General features: G+C 40.2%; 1 pseudogene; it reads right to left on the bottom strand.

Annotated features, from left to right (window-relative positions):
- The window catches only part of LOC102425885, a 93740-nt pseudogene extending 80856 nt beyond the window's left edge, over positions 1-12884 (bottom strand).
- Between the last annotated feature and the right edge of the window lie 3708 nt (positions 12885-16592).

The following is a 16592-nucleotide window of genomic DNA, read 5'->3' on the forward strand; positions in this document are numbered from 1 at the left end:
CGTCTGTGCCTGTGGCACAGTTAGGCTGGGATGCCAAGAAGTACTTCTCTGATCTTCCTCACCATTCTCTCATACCTCGGAGTTGTTTGGCACATGCTTTGAAATGTGAAAATGGGGATGGTACTCTGTAAACAGTGAAATCATTATGTTAAAAGCTCATTTTATTTTCTTCCATTTGAATATGAACTACAGTGCTGGAGATAATCTTTGTTTTTGTAGGGAGTGGGTTTTTTTTCTCTCTCTCTCTCTTTTATCTGTCTTCCATTAGGGAAGTATTTTTTGATTGCTTATACCATTTATTTTGTGGAAATAAGAGTCTATTGTTCTATCAGGGAAAAAAAACCACTTCAATAACCATTTAGAACAAGGAGAAGAAAGGAAAGTATTTTGGAGAAAAATAATTCCTTTCCCATATTTCTCTTAAGTTGTGTATCTTGGAACTAGTTTTCCATTATAAGGAACTTGCCTTTTGTTTATGAAAAAAATCTCTAAGAAGACAAAACCCATAGGATTTGTCCATTTTCCTAACTAATTTTCAGGCACGATGCAAAACTGCCATTAAGGATCTCTGATCTTTGCCCAGTCCGATTTAAAAATATTTGTTTAGAGGTTACAAAAAATTTCAAAAACATGTTAAAGGACTTTTAAAAAAGTTGACTCCCCTTAGGAACTTGGAAATTAGATTTTTAAAATGTTCTCTGAGCTGCCTCTGAAATTTAATCTTGACTATCATTATACTGTCCTCCTAGCAAAGCGTAGCTTGATCTAGCTTTCAAGCAGCGGGATCATGGAGGTGAGAGCCGGTCGGACAGTGTGCCCAATTTGGAGGTTTTATTCACATCTTTTATCTCAGTTCACCACTTGGATTGCAAAGGCTGATTCTTTTTATGGAGTGCATTTCCTTTTCTCTAACCAGAAATACTTGCATCGAGGCATATTTGCTAACATTTTTTCTTTGTGTATGTTAGGTGTGTTAGTGTTTTCCCTCAGCAAATATATTAGAGATTCCGTGAAGCTGGGGGACCCTGTATGATACTCTTTGGAATTCCTTATGGTGCTCAGTTCAGTGCTGGTCCCTTTGTAGCTGCTCCATAAACACTGTACTTGTTCATTTATTGGTTGATTATCTGTTAGCTCAATCTGTAGTCCAGTAGAAAATTAGAAAAAGGCTCGAAGCTCTTTATGCTCAATTCAGCTAACCAAAGAGAATTTCTAAAACAAAATGTTCACTTATTTCTGTGCCCCAACTTGACTACACACCCCTTCCCTCCTGATTAGGTATGAGCTGTAAAAACCAAGATGGCAGTGCTGAGTTCAGCTTGATGTTTTAAAGGATGGAAAGATGGAGCAAGTTCTTAGATCTTTTTGTGTTGGATCTGCTGATTATAGTTTATCACACTCTCATTAAACTGTAAGGCAGATACACATAGCTTTTGGATGATTTGCAGAAATACTTCCCTCTCTCTAAAGAGATAAGAATTGGCTGCATTTCTATTTTGCTGTGTTTTGTTGAACTCTTCTTTAAGGAACGAGGCAATCACACCGACTTATCTTAGTTTGTGAGAAAGCAGGGGCGAGCCTCTGATCTAACCCTGCCATTTTACACAAGATGAAGGCTCAGAGGGAACGAGTGGTTTATAAGGCCAAACAGCCAGCCAGAGGCACAATCAGGGCTACTTTGTTTTGTTCCCCTTCCGCCTTCCTTCACCACTTCTTTTTGGTAGTAAAGGGATTGCTCCGGAGATAAACTAAATCTATTTCTTTTTTGGTTGACCTTGCTTACATATAAAATGGAGATGTCATGGCAATGAAAATATTTCCAAATTCCACCCATAGCTTTTATGGAATTTAATGTTGAGTGTTAGATCAAAATATGAGGCCCTTTAAGCTATTTTGTAGAAATTTGCCATATAAGACAATATTATTTTTCTGGTTTGATCAATGTGGATTGTTATTCAGTCATCATTCTTTTTTAAATTTAATTTTTTTAAAGTTTGTGGTAAAATAAACATAAAATTTACCACTGCAACCATTTTTAAATGTACTGTTCAGTAGTATTAAGTGCATTCACAATGTCATGCAACCATTACCACCATTCATTATCAGAACTCTTCATCTTGCAAAGCTGAAACTCTGTACTCATTAAACACTAACTCCCATTCTGCCCTTCTCCCAGCTCCTAGCCACACCATTGTAATAAGCTAGTTATTTTTAATAGAAAAGGAACAAAAGGAAGGCCATACATTATAAGCATGTCATTTGGGCAGCTTCAGCAGGAAGCTGCATTTCACACTTCCCGGGGCACCACCAACGTATTCCCTGCAGATCACTGGGGAAGGGACTGCACTAAGGGAAAGAAGGTGCTTGCTGTCAGTCAAACGTGGAAACAGAAATCGCTAGTCAGAAGGGGTGGAGCCGATGCAAGCCCATGAATGAAGGAGTTCGCACTTTGGCCCTTGGCTCCTGGGGCTCTTGGCTCCTAGGGCTCCCGGCTCTCTTCCATTTGCTCATAATGGTCCATAGCCACTCGGACCCCACATGCAATGGACTGATGGACCGCAACTGGGAACACAAACTAAACTAGCCTGACTCTGCCTTCACGGGGAACGGCAGCTCAGACACTGGCTCTGATTTTAGCTCTGCTGAAGCCCCAGCTACACTTCTTCTATGGCTGGACTAAGGAAAATGGGACCTTGGAAACTCAGGGATTTCATTTCATGCAAATAAAAATCACTCATTCTCCCATACAAGTCTCAGAAAATTCTTTTTCTTGGGATGTCATATAAATCATATTTGTCATTTTGTGGCTGGTTTATTCTACCCAGAATAATGTCCTCAAGGTTCATCCATGTACATCACACATCACAATTTCCTTTCTTTTTAAGGCTGAACAATAATTCACTGAATATATATATATATATATATATATATATATATATATATATCTCACATTTTGTCTATCCATTCATCCATAGGTGGACACTTAGGTTGCTTTCACCTTCCAACCATTGTGAATAAAGCTGCCCTGAATATGGGTGTAGAAAAATCTGTTTGAGTTCCTACTTTCCATTTTTTGGGGTGTATACCCAGAAGTGAAGTTGCTAGCTCATACGGAAATTCTATTTTTAAATGTTTGAGGAATAACCATATGTTCTCCACAGTGGCTGCATCATTTTGCACTTTTACCAACAGTTCATAAGGGTTCTGATTTCTCTTCATCCTTGATATTTTCTGTTTTTCTCCACACTTGCTGTTTTCTGGCATGTATGTTTTTCTTTTCTTTGAGAGTCATAAGATAGTGTATTTTTGAGATTAAACAAAAAAGGACAATCATGGAGAAAAGCCAAAGAGTAAATATCTCTCCTTGCTTTTTCCAGTCACATCATGCTAATAAATTTAAATTTGATTATGATTTTTAGGAGATATATGAAAAATAGCTCTGGAGGAACCAAAAAACATAGGCGTATTATTGTTCTATCATCACAGTTTGAAAGGTGTGGCAGGAGAAAGTGAACAGAGACTCTCAGATGAAACACAATATTGATATTTGGCATGCTCAGAGGATTTTTCCACCCAAAGATCCGAAATCCCTTTACCCACAGTAATTAGGCCTCTCCACCAGGGCCAGCCCTGAGCACAGCTGGGAAGTCAGCAGAGGTTGACTTTGGCGCCTCCGGCCTTCTCTTGCAGTAGCGCATTTCCTTTCTGGGGGTGCACTTGCCGCTGATTGCTAAAGAAACAGGTTCCTAGGCACCAAGCTGAGCTACTGAATGAGAATATCTGTGAGTGGGGTCCAGGGATCTGCATTTTAACTACATGTCTCACTCTCACCCTCATGATCTGCTTCACACGGAGCTTTACAAACCACTGAGCTAATAATCATGCCAGCCTCCCACAGATATATGTTCCTCTTCTGCAGCGTAGATGGCAATGGTGATTGTCTACAAGTGTTCTCCAATGATATTGGAAAAGCTCTTTGCTTCGAGACAGGGTTCTTCCTCTATCTCTTTTGGAATGTTGGGCATTTGGAGTTGAGTTAAGGAGGGTAATTTTGAAATCTATTAAATATTAAATCTTTTAAATCTTAATTGTTAGTTTTTAATTTTTATTTTGCACAGAAATTTTTATTACTAATGATTTTTGTCACTTGGTCAATTGAACAGGCTTGGTATTTGAAATCAGAGTCTTGGGTTTAAATCCTGACACATTCTCTTGTTAACTTGGTCATTTCACCAATTTACTTATGTGTTCTTAGCTTCATTTTCCTCATTTATGAAATGGAGACAAGCCCTGGTCAGTTAGCTCAGATGGTTAGAGCATAGTTCTGATATGCCAAGGTTGTGGGTTTGATCAGGGCACTTACAAGAATCAACCCTCTAAAATCAATAAAAAAATAAAAATAAAATGGAAAAAAATAAATGGAGATAATACAATAGAAATTGAAGTATTATTTTGAGAGGTAAATGAGATAACTGTTTTTAGAGAGTTGCCTATGACAATGTCAGGCACACATTAGATGTCCAAAATATATTCAATGCACATGTACTGAGGACCTTATATTAATTGGTTGTGGTAGGGGGTAAAGCGTTGAAGATAGCCACAGTGACCATCTAACAAAGAGTTTAAGTCAAATCAAAGAGAAATGTTGGGGTCCAACCCCAACGGGTCCAGGGGTCCCCAAAGGTGTGGACGGAGTCGGCGAAGAATGAATGACATGGAGACTGGGTTCAGTTCATCAGCATAGCGAGGTTCTCCCTCCAGGATCTCTAGCGAAGTTCTGGCTAGGATCTCCAACCAAGTTCTGGTGCCATGTTCTCTCACTAGGTTCTCCAGCCAGGTTCTCCAGGTTCTCCAGCCAGGTTCAGTCACCAGGTTCTTTAGCCAGGTTCTATCCAGGTTCTTTTGCCATGTTCTTCTAGGCTCTCCAGTGAAGTTCTGTAGCCAGGTTCTGTCCAGGATCTTTTGCCATGTTCTCTGGCTAGGTTCTGGTTAGGATCTGATGAGGATCTAATGAGGGTCTGATGAAGATCTGATGTTTATTGTCTTGTTACATCCGTATTTATACCAGCCGATTTTAAATCCTGTCAATTTCTATTACAAAGGTTAGGGCGTTTCTTATCTCCATTCCAGGGAGTAAAGATTATGTAGCTTAACTACCCGCCTGGCACTTAATTAAGGGATTGTATCCCCTCCCTAACCTCAGGGAAAAATCCCTACCTGGGGAAACAACCTTTCTCGGAGAGGTGACCTTGGTTAAAACACGTAGCGCTAAGAAGGGGAGCAAACATATTAAGAACAGTATGCTATATACGCCAGGTCCCTTGAAACATATGCTGTGCAGACGTTTCTTCTCTGCAGCGACTGTGTCAAGCAGCAAGGATGGACCGGCTCCCGGCAAATTCCCCCTTTTTTATTTTTTAAATGATAGCGCATGTAAATCAGTGGCCACCTCTCGGATTGGGTTGTTTAAGACTCGGAAGAAGACTGACAAGCAATGATAGCGAGCATAGCTATAAACATAGTGGATGGAGTGCACACGGAGCCTTGTTCCTGTAGAAGGTTGCTGGCCTCTTTAGTCAAGGGATTTCAGCTGTCCTCAAGTCGATGGTTTGGTTGTCCTTGTTGATCTGGCTAGCGGGCAGCATCATTGGCGACGGGCTTCCCGAAGCGTCAGCGAGTTGAAGGGCTGCATCAAAGGGTCCATCAGGGCCGTGCTTGATGGTGGTGTCGGTGTCCAGGGAGGAGTCAGCTGTGCCCTCTGGGTTCAGACGATATGGATGATACCGGGGAGGAGGAGGATGAGGAGGAGACGGAGGGTGGTGTGACATAAGGTCAGATTAGACGGTCTGGAATCCACACAGGTGAGTCTGCATCCTGTGGAAATATACAAGCATCTCCTCTCCCCCAGGTTAAAAGTACATCAGGTCCCTTCCAGGCTCCTGTAAGTAAGTCTTTCCATTTGACGAAATAAGTGAGTTTCTGCTAAATGAAAGTTTCTTTTGCTGATTTACTCAGAGTCCTCGGACTTGGCTGAGAGAGTAGCTTCCACTTCTTGCTTTTCTACCATCTGTTGGGCCTCAGTTGTTAACTTCTTCAGCTGACCCCATGTTGGCACCTCAGTCCCTTGCATAGCCTTCCTTTTCTTCTTTTTTCCGCTTTTCTGTCATTGGGGCAACTCTAAGTCTTGGAACGATGGGACAAGGAGCTTCTCTGGGTCCATTGTGGTGACGCACGTAATGCATTTACTCAATCCAAAGCAGGCATTAAAAAGAAAAACCCCAAATGCTCTCTTGTATCCATTTTAAGAGTAGGATTGGCACTTTCTGCTATTACCTGAGTCCTGATCTATCACCCCAGGGAGAGCTTTCCAATCCTGCACTTTTCCGGGGTGGAAAGGCTGCAGTGGGGTTAAGGATAAGGCTCCTTGGGCCTACCTTCTCCCATGCTTTTACATTTACCTTTCTGGCACCTTTCCTTCCTCAGAGAAGCATGGACATACTTCTTGTATAAAACATTCCGTCTGACTGGGAGTAACCTTAACTCCTCTGCTAGCAAGCATATGTGTTAAAAGATCAATACAGAGTCTTTTTTCTTTAGACTCAGTATGGCACATCTTCTTAATCTAAAGATCAATACAGAGTCTTCTTTCTTTGGACTCAGTATGGCACATCTTCTCAATCTAAGGATCAATACAGAGTCTTCTTTCTTGGACTCAGTATGGCACATCTTCTCAATCTAAGTTCTATACTATCCACCTTCTTACCCTACTTGTCCTCTATAGGGGGGTCTGTAGCACCCTGGTGGAGTCCTATCTGTCCCGAGTGTGGGGGTTCTCAATGGGGGGGCTTACCTAGGGGTCTCCTGTTCCAGGGGTTCCCAAAGGTGTGGACGGAGTTGGCGAAGACTATCCACCCTCTTTCTACGGTGGAGTCCTATCCGTCCCGAGAGTGGGGCTTACCTAGGGGTCCCTGTTCGGGCACCAATTGTTGGGGTCCAACCCCAACGGGTCCAGGGGTCCCCAAAGGTGTGGACGGAGTCGGCGAAGAATGAATGACATGGAGACTGGGTTCAGTTCATCAGCATAGCGAGGTTCTCCCTCCAGGATCTCTAGCGAAGTTCTGGCTAGGATCTCCAACCAAGTTCTGGTGCCATGTTCTCTCACTAGGTTCTCCAGCCAGGTTCTCCAGGTTCTCCAGCCAGGTTCAGTCACCAGGTTCTTTAGCCAGGTTCTATCCAGGTTCTTTTGCCATGTTCTTCTAGGCTCTCCAGTGAAGTTCTGTAGCCAGGTTCTGTCCAGGATCTTTTGCCATGTTCTCTGGCTAGGTTCTGGTTAGGATCTGATGAGGATCTAATGAGGGTCTGATGAAGATCTGATGTTTATTGTCTTGTTACATCCGTATTTATACCAGCCGATTTTAAATCCTGTCAATTTCTATTACAAAGGTTAGGGCGTTTCTTATCTCCATTCCAGGGAGTAAAGATTATGTAGCTTAACTACCCGCCTGGCACTTAATTAAGGGATTGTATCCCCTCCCTAACCTCAGGGAAAAATCCCTACCTGGGGAAACAACCTTTCTCGGAGAGGTGACCTTGGTTAAAACACGTAGCGCTAAGAAGGGGAGCAAACATATTAAGAACAGTATGCTATATACGCCAGGTCCCTTGAAACATATGCTGTGCAGACGTTTCTTCTCTGCAGCGACTGTGTCAAGCAGCAAGGATGGACCGGCTCCCGGCAAATTCCCCCTTTTTTATTTTTTAAATGATAGCGCATGTAAATCAGTGGCCACCTCTCGGATTGGGTTGTTTAAGACTCGGAAGAAGACTGACAAGCAATGATAGCGAGCATAGCTATAAACATAGTGGATGGAGTGCACACGGAGCCTTGTTCCTGTAGAAGGTTGCTGGCCTCTTTAGTCAAGGGATTTCAGCTGTCCTCAAGTTGTTGGTTTGGGAAGGTAAGTGTTGAAACAACATTCAATCATGTGACAAATATTTGTTGAGTTTCCATTACATGTACATACGGTTCTGAGTTAGGCATAGATATCCAGTGATAAATATGACACATGAGATTCCTCATGGAGTCTGCAAGTGGGAAGAGGGACACAGAAAATAAACTAGTATACTAATAATTAAATGGATAACACCCAATAGTGAGAAGTGCTATGAAAGGAGTAAAGCAGGGTTATGTTAGAGAGATGTATTAGTTTTCTACCACTGCTTTAACAACTTACAACCAACTATGAGGCTTAAAAATAACAAACATTTATTCTCTCAAAGTTTTAGAGGCCAGAAATCTAAAATCAAGATGTTGACAGGATTGGTTCCTTCTGGAAGCTCTGAGGGAAAATTCATCTCATGTTTCTGTTCTAGCTTCTGATGGCTGCTGGAAACCCTTGGCATTCCTTGCCTTCTAGGAACATAACTCTTACTTCTGCCTCCATCTTCTCTTTACCTTTTTCTCTCTGAGCCTCTGTATCTTCTCTTCACAAAAGTACACCTGGCCTTCAATTTAGGGCCCACCATAAATCCAGGATGATCTCATCTTGAGATCCTTAAGTTAATTACATCTGCAAAGAACTTTTTTCCCAAATAGATAAACTTCACAGGTTGCAGGAGTTAGGACTTGAACACTTGGGGGTGGGGGGTGGGGTCAAGACTCAACTCTCTACAAGATAGACTGTGATCGGGTGGGAAGCGGCTAGTCTACTTTGGATAGGATGGTTGTAGAATGCTTTTCTGAAGAGGAGACACTGATCTGAGACTATGGGCATGAGAAGGAACAGTCGTTCAAAAAGAAGGATGAAAGGCCCCATGATAGAAAAGGAAAGGAAAAAGGGCCAGTGCATGGAACAATCAGAGTGAGAGGGAGAAAAGTAAAGATATGGGATGAGGCCAGAAAGGTAGGAGGGGGCTCAGATTATTCAGGGTTTTATAGTCAATAATTTTATGCATGTGTTTTATTATTGCTGCACTAAGAAGGTACAGGAGAGGTTTTATTAAAGACGTACAGTAAGCAATCAGATATGTGATTCTGGAGCTCAGAGAAAACTCTAGACCAGATATATGTTTGCTAGTTATCCTCTTTAATAAAGAGGTAATATGGAAATTAACCCTCATGCCCTCACAAGATGGCTGCCTACGACCAGGCTGGCAAGGGAGTTAGTGAAGGATGACCAAATGACTGAACAAGCAGGCTGCGTGGGGCGACCAGGCCAGCAGGGGAGTTAGTGAGGGACAACCAAATGACTGAATAAGCAGGCTGAGTGGGGTGACCAGGACGGTGGGGGGCTGTGAGGGGCAGCCAAATAACTGAACAAGCAGGCAGTAAGAGGTGACCAGACTGGTAGGGGGGGACAGTTGGGGTGATTAGGCTGGCAGGGTGGGCAGTTAAGGGCAATCAGGCCAGCACGCAGAGGCAGTGAGGGGCGATCAGGTTAGCAGGGGGAGGTAGTTAGGGGTGACCAAGCAGGCAGGCAGGTAAGTGATTAGGAGCCAGCGGTCCAGGATTGTGAGAGGGATGTCCGACTGGATAGGGCCTAAACTGGCAGTCGGACATCCCCCGAGGGATCCTGGATTGGAGAGGGTGCAGGCTGGGCTGAGGGGATACCCCCTCCCCCCGTGCACAAATTTCGTACACCAGGCATCCAGTCAATATAAATGGTGTTCTAAGCTATGGTACAGGATGTGGTCACCTAGGGAAAGAATAGCAATAGCAAAGGACAAAGTTTTGGGTCATCTAATATTTAGAATCCAGGAAGAGGATTGAACAAAAGAGAGTGGGAAAGAGTGGGCAAAATAGAACATTAACTTTGCAAAATGCATGTTAGTGGTGTCTTAAAAAAATGGCTTCAGTGGAGTGATGGAGATTAAAATCCAACTGAAGTGAATTAGAGAGTGAATAGAGCCCGACTGGTATGGCTCAGTGGTTGAGCATCTATCTATGAACCGGGAAGTCACAGTTTGATTCCTGGTCAGGGAACATGCCTGGGTTGTGGGCTTGATCCCCAGTATCAGGCATACAGGAGGCAGCCAATCGATTCTCTCTCATCATTGATGTTTCTATCTCTCTCTCCTTCTCCCTTCCTCTCTGAAATAAATAATTTTTCTTTTTTTAAAAGAGTGAATGGAACATGAGTAGGTGAAGACAGTGTAGGTAATTCTTAAGATCTTTATTATGAACAGATGAATATATATTTTATTATCCAAGCCAGGATACTTTTGAGAATGAAAAGGGGAGGGACATGATAAGAATAAATAAAATTATGTAATTAAAAAAATAGGTTATTGAAGCATAATTTATATACTGCAAAATTCATTCTTTTAGATATATAATTTGAGGAGTAAAACTACATAATTTTGAAATAAATATTTAAAAATTGGTTTAACAAATTGAAAGCCATTTTCAAAAATAAAATTCTCTCTAAAAATAAAATATGTAGTAAAAAAAATAGTCCTTACTATATGGATTTGCTGAACAATAAAAGCAACATAAGCAAAATAATTATTCTTGACATATGTTCACAAATTTGAAAGGTGTCTTTTGTTGTTATGTATCACCATTATTTTTCCAAAGAATGTACTTTTTCCAATGTGGCCTTATTATCTGAAATTTTTCATAAAATAGTCTGCAATCTTCAGTGTTGTATTTTGTGAATTAAAAATTGAAATTATGATAATTTCTTTACTTTTCTTTTTAAAACACAGTATTTTAAATGACAGCCTCTAACTCCAGCAGGGATATGTGATAAGTTTAGAGCAAGTTTTGTTAATTGAGGACATCCTCATTTCTCTTCTTTCTTTAGAGGGATAATGTACTTTATTTTTTAATTTTTTGTTAATCCTCACCCGAAGATATTTTTCCATTTTAGGGAGAGTGGAAGAGAGAGAGAAAGACAGAGAGAAACATTGATGTGAGAGAAACACGTCGATTGGTTGTCTCCTGCACGAGCCCCAACCAGGTCCCGGGCCGAGGAGAAGCCTGCAATCAAAGTACCTGCCCTTGACTGGAATCAAACCCAGGATCCTTTGGTCCACTGGTTGATGCTCTATCCACTGAGCAAAACTGGCTAGGGCGAGGCATAATATACTTTAAATATTTCAGCTCAATATTTTTTTTTTAGCTTATCTTTCCCCCTTTATTTAAATCACCTTTTAAAAAAATACTTTTGTAAGACAAAACTCTCTAATATACTCATCTTTGTATATAAGTCTTTTGATTATTGTACAAATTTTAATGCTATAAAATCATAGGCCTTCCCAATTTCTTTTCACTTCTGTATAAACTATTTTTTTTCCAATAACAAAAGGAACTCTATCAAAATGTGCTCCCCCCAAATTAAGATATTCTAATACACAATTATAGAATTTCACAATCAAGTCTTGTATAAAGAGTGAACTCTTATCACTTAATATGAAGTTACTGAACATGGTACTGAAATTGTAGGGATTAATTTCAGTGCCTTTATATTTGTAAGCTTTATTTCCAATCATTTCAGTTTATGGAAAGCCTCAAAATTGGAAAGTTTTTTGGTGCTCAATGTATTGACTGCTCTGATTAAAATTGTCCAGCTGATTCTAAACAAAATACAACAAAAATTTGGAGGACTTATTTACAGAAAGCACATTACCATTGTAGGACTTTAGTTGTATTTACAAAGTAGATATTTTTAAACTCCAATTAATGTTAGGCAGCAAAGAGAGAAATAATTTACTGCTATGTTGAAATAATTTTTTACATTCAATTATTTGGTAGTTCTGTTACTTTTGTATAAATATAAAATATTCCTATTATGATCAGCATATTATCTTTATTTATTTATTTATTTACTTATTTATTTAAATAATTCTCACCCGAGGACATTTTTCCATTGATTTTTAGAGAGAGTAGAAGGGAGAGGGAGAGACAGAGAGAAACACTGATGTTAGAGAGGCACATCAATTGGTTGCCTCCCACATGCTTCTGCCCCACCAGGGCCGGGAGCCTGCAACCGAGGTATGTGCCCTTGACCAAAATTGAACCCAAGACCCTTCATTCCTCAGGCTGATGCTCTATCTACTGAGCCAAACCGGCTAAGGCTTATCACAACCTTTTAGATGCAATTATGGACTACAAGAGCACAAGAACCAGTTCCTAGAACATATCTGCACCATAGTTTAATTTGTAGGAATGCTGTGCTTAATAATGACACCATGTTCTACTACATTTGTCTCTGTATGTTCACCACAGGCAAAAAAAAAAATAAAAAAAAATTATCTTCCATGTTGATTTTTAAGTGGCTTTACAATACTATTCACAATGAAGTCAAGTCTTTCAACATTTACAAAATGAACCTCTAAAAACAATCCTGTATTTCATGAAACAAGTTAAATAACTAAACCTTATTGGAACTAATTCATTTTTTATTTGGAGCATTAATATTACTGATATAAAATAAGCATTATTTTAATGTTAGCAAAGTTCTTCTGCTAATGAAATCACACATTGATAGTCATCACTTTAATCGTGCACATGTAAGAGAAAACTTGGAATACAAATAGGAAGAATTAATTTACAAGAATAACTATTTGATCTAAATGATTATGCCTAATAGAACGATATGCATAGGCATCTTCTGTAAGCTATGCATGTGAAATTATCATCTCTGGGCATAGCTCTTATAAACTCTTATTAAGTTTTGCAATAGATGTTGATGTTCTTTCAACACCTGTGTATCTTCTGGTTTTGGCCCTCACGGTAGGTAGGTATGAATGTCAACAACATTTTTGCAATTACCATTCTGTGTTAATGTCAACAAACATTCTTTTCTTCCTCCGTCTCCCTCCTCTTCCAATTCCTCTTCTTCTTTGTGTTTGTCTTCATCTCTAGCTTCTTCTGTAACCATTCCGCTAAAGACTAGAGGAACATGAAGAGAGACTATTGCCCTCATTGTGGAGGCTGCCCTGATGATATGAAAGGAATAACTTGCAAACCAGAGATCCTTTCAACTGCTCTAATGTTCCCATGTTTTGCTTTATTAGCATTCATATTTACAATGTGTCTTTCTCCTAAAGATCTAAAGAAACCATACTATTATCATATCATAGGGTTGTGACTCAAATATATGCAAATTTAGATGTAAAGGGAGGATGATTAATCTAGGGGAGGCCTTGCTTACTTGGTGCTGACTTGCTTCTTTTTCCCGTGGGGATCATGAGTTTTCTGAATCAGCTAGTGTGTCCCTTGGTAGTGGAATGATGACCCAGCACCTCTCTTTGCTGAATCAGAGGGTGCTGTGTGCTCACGTTTCCTTTGGGTTCTGTGACTACAGGAAGCTCTCTCATGCATACTTATTATTCACGCGACGCATCAGGTAACAAGTAGCAGCAAAGGTTAATTCCCAGGGAATGCCAGCAGGACTACTCACTCAGAGGAAATAGGTTGTGATAAGAAAAAAAAAAATCACCTGCAGCTAAAGGCTTTTATTCTCTTTCCAAGCGTGTTTCATGTTTAAATATCGCTTATGTGGAAAAAAGCCAGTGATATTTTGAGTGTGTGCGCGTTGTTTTGTAAGTCGGGGTAAATTCTAATATGATCAGCAGAAATCATGAATGACTCATTTGGGTTCTGCTTGTTACGAAAACATCTGTGTGATTTCTTTTTCTGATAAAGGCATTTGATTGTGAGTATTCCAGAAGATTCTGTTTTTTATATTTTAATACTCTTGGTAGATATTTAGTTAGTGCTTATTGTGTGCAAAGCTCTGTACTAGACGCTAGGGAGGGAGGTTACGGGAAGAAAAGAGGAAAGAGACATCACGATGACTACAACAGAAGCTTTCCATAAGTGGGTAGACATAGCTGAACCCAGTAATTCATAGACTGTCATTAATTATCTCCTTTTTTCTCTGTGTGGGTTTAATATCAGGTATCTTCTTTCCATGTTGTGGCAATGACAACTACCAGCAGTTACGGGCTTATATTATCCTTTCAGTTAGGGATTATAGTGAAAAGCCCAAACTTCTTTCTTAAAAGAGTGGGGGGGGGGTGTCAAGAAGGGGGGTAATTCCAGGGAAAGCTCTGATTGGGCCAGCTGGGGCCACATGTCCACTCCTGAACTTGGAGGGTGGATTACTCTGCCAAGGCCCTAAAGCTGTGAGTTGTGGTCAGTCCCACTTGAACTATGTGGACTTACGATGGGGCAGAGTTGTTTTCGAAGAATTGTTAGGTATCTAAACATGTATATTCTACTACACAAACTCGAACTCAACATGTCCAAAACAGAATTCTACATCTCTTCTTCTTCTTCTTCTTTTTTTAATGCTCTTGACCAGAATCGAACCTGGGACCCTTCAGTCCGCAGGCCGACGCTCTATCCACTGAGCCAAACCAGTCAGGGCTCTTCATCTCTTCTTAAATCAGCTCCTTTCTTCATTCTCTTCTCAGAGAATGGCTGTGCCATCTTCTACTTAGTTGGCCAAACCAGAACACTTGGAAACATTCTAGACTCTCCCTTTATCCTTTTTTTTTTTTTTTAAATCCTCATCTGAGGTTTTTCCATTGATTTTTTAGGGACAGTGGAAGAGAGAGGGAAAGACAGAGAACAACATCGATGGATTGGTTGCCTCCTGCATGGGATTGAACCTGGGACCCTTTGGTTCACATGCCGACACTCTATCCACGGAGCCAAAGGGCGACTCTCCCTTTGTTTTTAACCTTTCATGACCAATCACCAAGTCTTTCCAGTTTGAATTTACTATTTCTCAGATCTGTCCACTTTCATCCAATCTGATCATACAATCTTTATTTAGGTTCACCACCATCTTTGGATTTTATAAGCCTCCTAACTAGTGCTCTGCAGTCCAAATACATTCCTGACTGGGAAACAGAGTGACCTTTTCAAAGTAAAATTCTGTTCATTTCACAGCGCAGATTAAATTACCTCAGTAACTTTTCATTTCCCTCAGAATAAAGAGTGAACTCAGCATGTTTGAAAGGTCTTTCTTGATTTGACCATTGTATATACCAGTGCCACAGAATAAAAATTTATTTTGATTGTCAGTTTTGCTTGGTGGTAATTTAAAACTTTATTTTTATAATAATGGATTTAGAATGAAGCAAGATGCAAAATTTGTGTAATTTTAAGATAAAATAATAAGAGTAGACATGGAACTCTCACTGAAATCTGGCTCTCCTCTCCTCTTGGGCACGTGGACTACCCTTCTTGGCCCCTAAGATTGAATGCTTACTAGTAGTTCTGTCTAATGCTTTATCAGCAGGTCCTTCAATTGCTGGTGTGAGGCCTCCCAGACCTCTATTTCCTTCTGACAAAGTGATTTGCAATATTTTCAGATAGTGCCTCTCTGTCAGCTTGGATCTTGAAGTGGGAATTATGCTAAGCAGATTTTTGAGTCAACTTGTGATAAACATGAGGTGGGAGTAGAAGAAAATCTTTTAATTTTAAGCAAATGTTGGGGATGTTTGTTACTGCAGCACAACCTCCCTATCCTACTTGAGGCAATAATCATCCTCTCCAATTCTATGGAGGCAATTCTTCTCACTATTCTGCTATTAAAAATTCACATGTAGCCCTGGCTGGTGTGGCTCAATTGGTTAGAGCATCCTCCCATGCACCAAAAGGTCTCGAGTTCAATTCCTGGTCAGGGCACATACCCAGGTTTTGGGTTCAATCCTTGGTTAGGGGTTGGGGGGGGATCAGGGCATGAAAGGGAGGCAACCAATGTTTCTCCCATTAATGTTTCTCTCTCCCTCTTCTTTCCCCTCTCTCTAAAAATTAGTCAATCAATCAACCAAATATTATAAATTCAGGAGCAGTTTGAGAAGTACTGTTTTGTGGCATCTAGCTTAGTGCCATATTTCTATTAGATGCTTAATTAATGTTTCTAGAAGAGAATACATCATATCTTGAATGATTTTAATGTGATCTTTTCTGAAGTTAGGAGTATATATTTTTGGCTTTTCTATATAATAACTCTAGAGCATTAATTATTAAAATGATCTGTGGCATTTTATTTCTAGTTTTCCCTTCACAAATGGCAAATACTATTTTTGGGACACATATAAACACAATTACAACACATATTCTAGTACCACATAGCAGTCATAAACCACAGTCTTTTTCCAAATTTATTTTGTAAATACCTAAGGAATTTTTTTTTAATAATTAAATCTTTATTGTTCAGATTATTACATTTGTTCCTCTTTTTTCCCCCCATAACTCCCCTCCTCCCAGTTCCCACCCCACCCTCCACCCTCACTCCCCACCCACTGTCCTCATCCATAGGTGCATGATTTTTGTCCAGTCTCTTCCCGCATCTCCCACACCCCTTTCCCCCCCAAGCATAGTCAGTCCATTCCCTTTCTATGTCCCTGATTCTATTATAATCACCAGTTCATTCTGTTCATCAGATTATTTATTCACTTGATTCTTAGATTCACTTGTTGATAGATGCGTATTTGTTGTTCATAATTTGTATCTTTACCTTTTTCTTCTTCTTCCTCTTCTTAAAGGATACCTTTCAGCATTTCATATAATACTGGTTTGGTGGTGATGAACTCCTTTAGCTTTTCCTTATCTGTGAAGCTCTTTATCT

The sequence above is a fragment of the Myotis lucifugus genome, unplaced genomic scaffold (assembly GCF_000147115.1).
Source record: "Myotis lucifugus unplaced genomic scaffold, Myoluc2.0 scaffold_177, whole genome shotgun sequence".
NCBI classification, from domain to species: Eukaryota; Metazoa; Chordata; class Mammalia; order Chiroptera; family Vespertilionidae; genus Myotis; species Myotis lucifugus.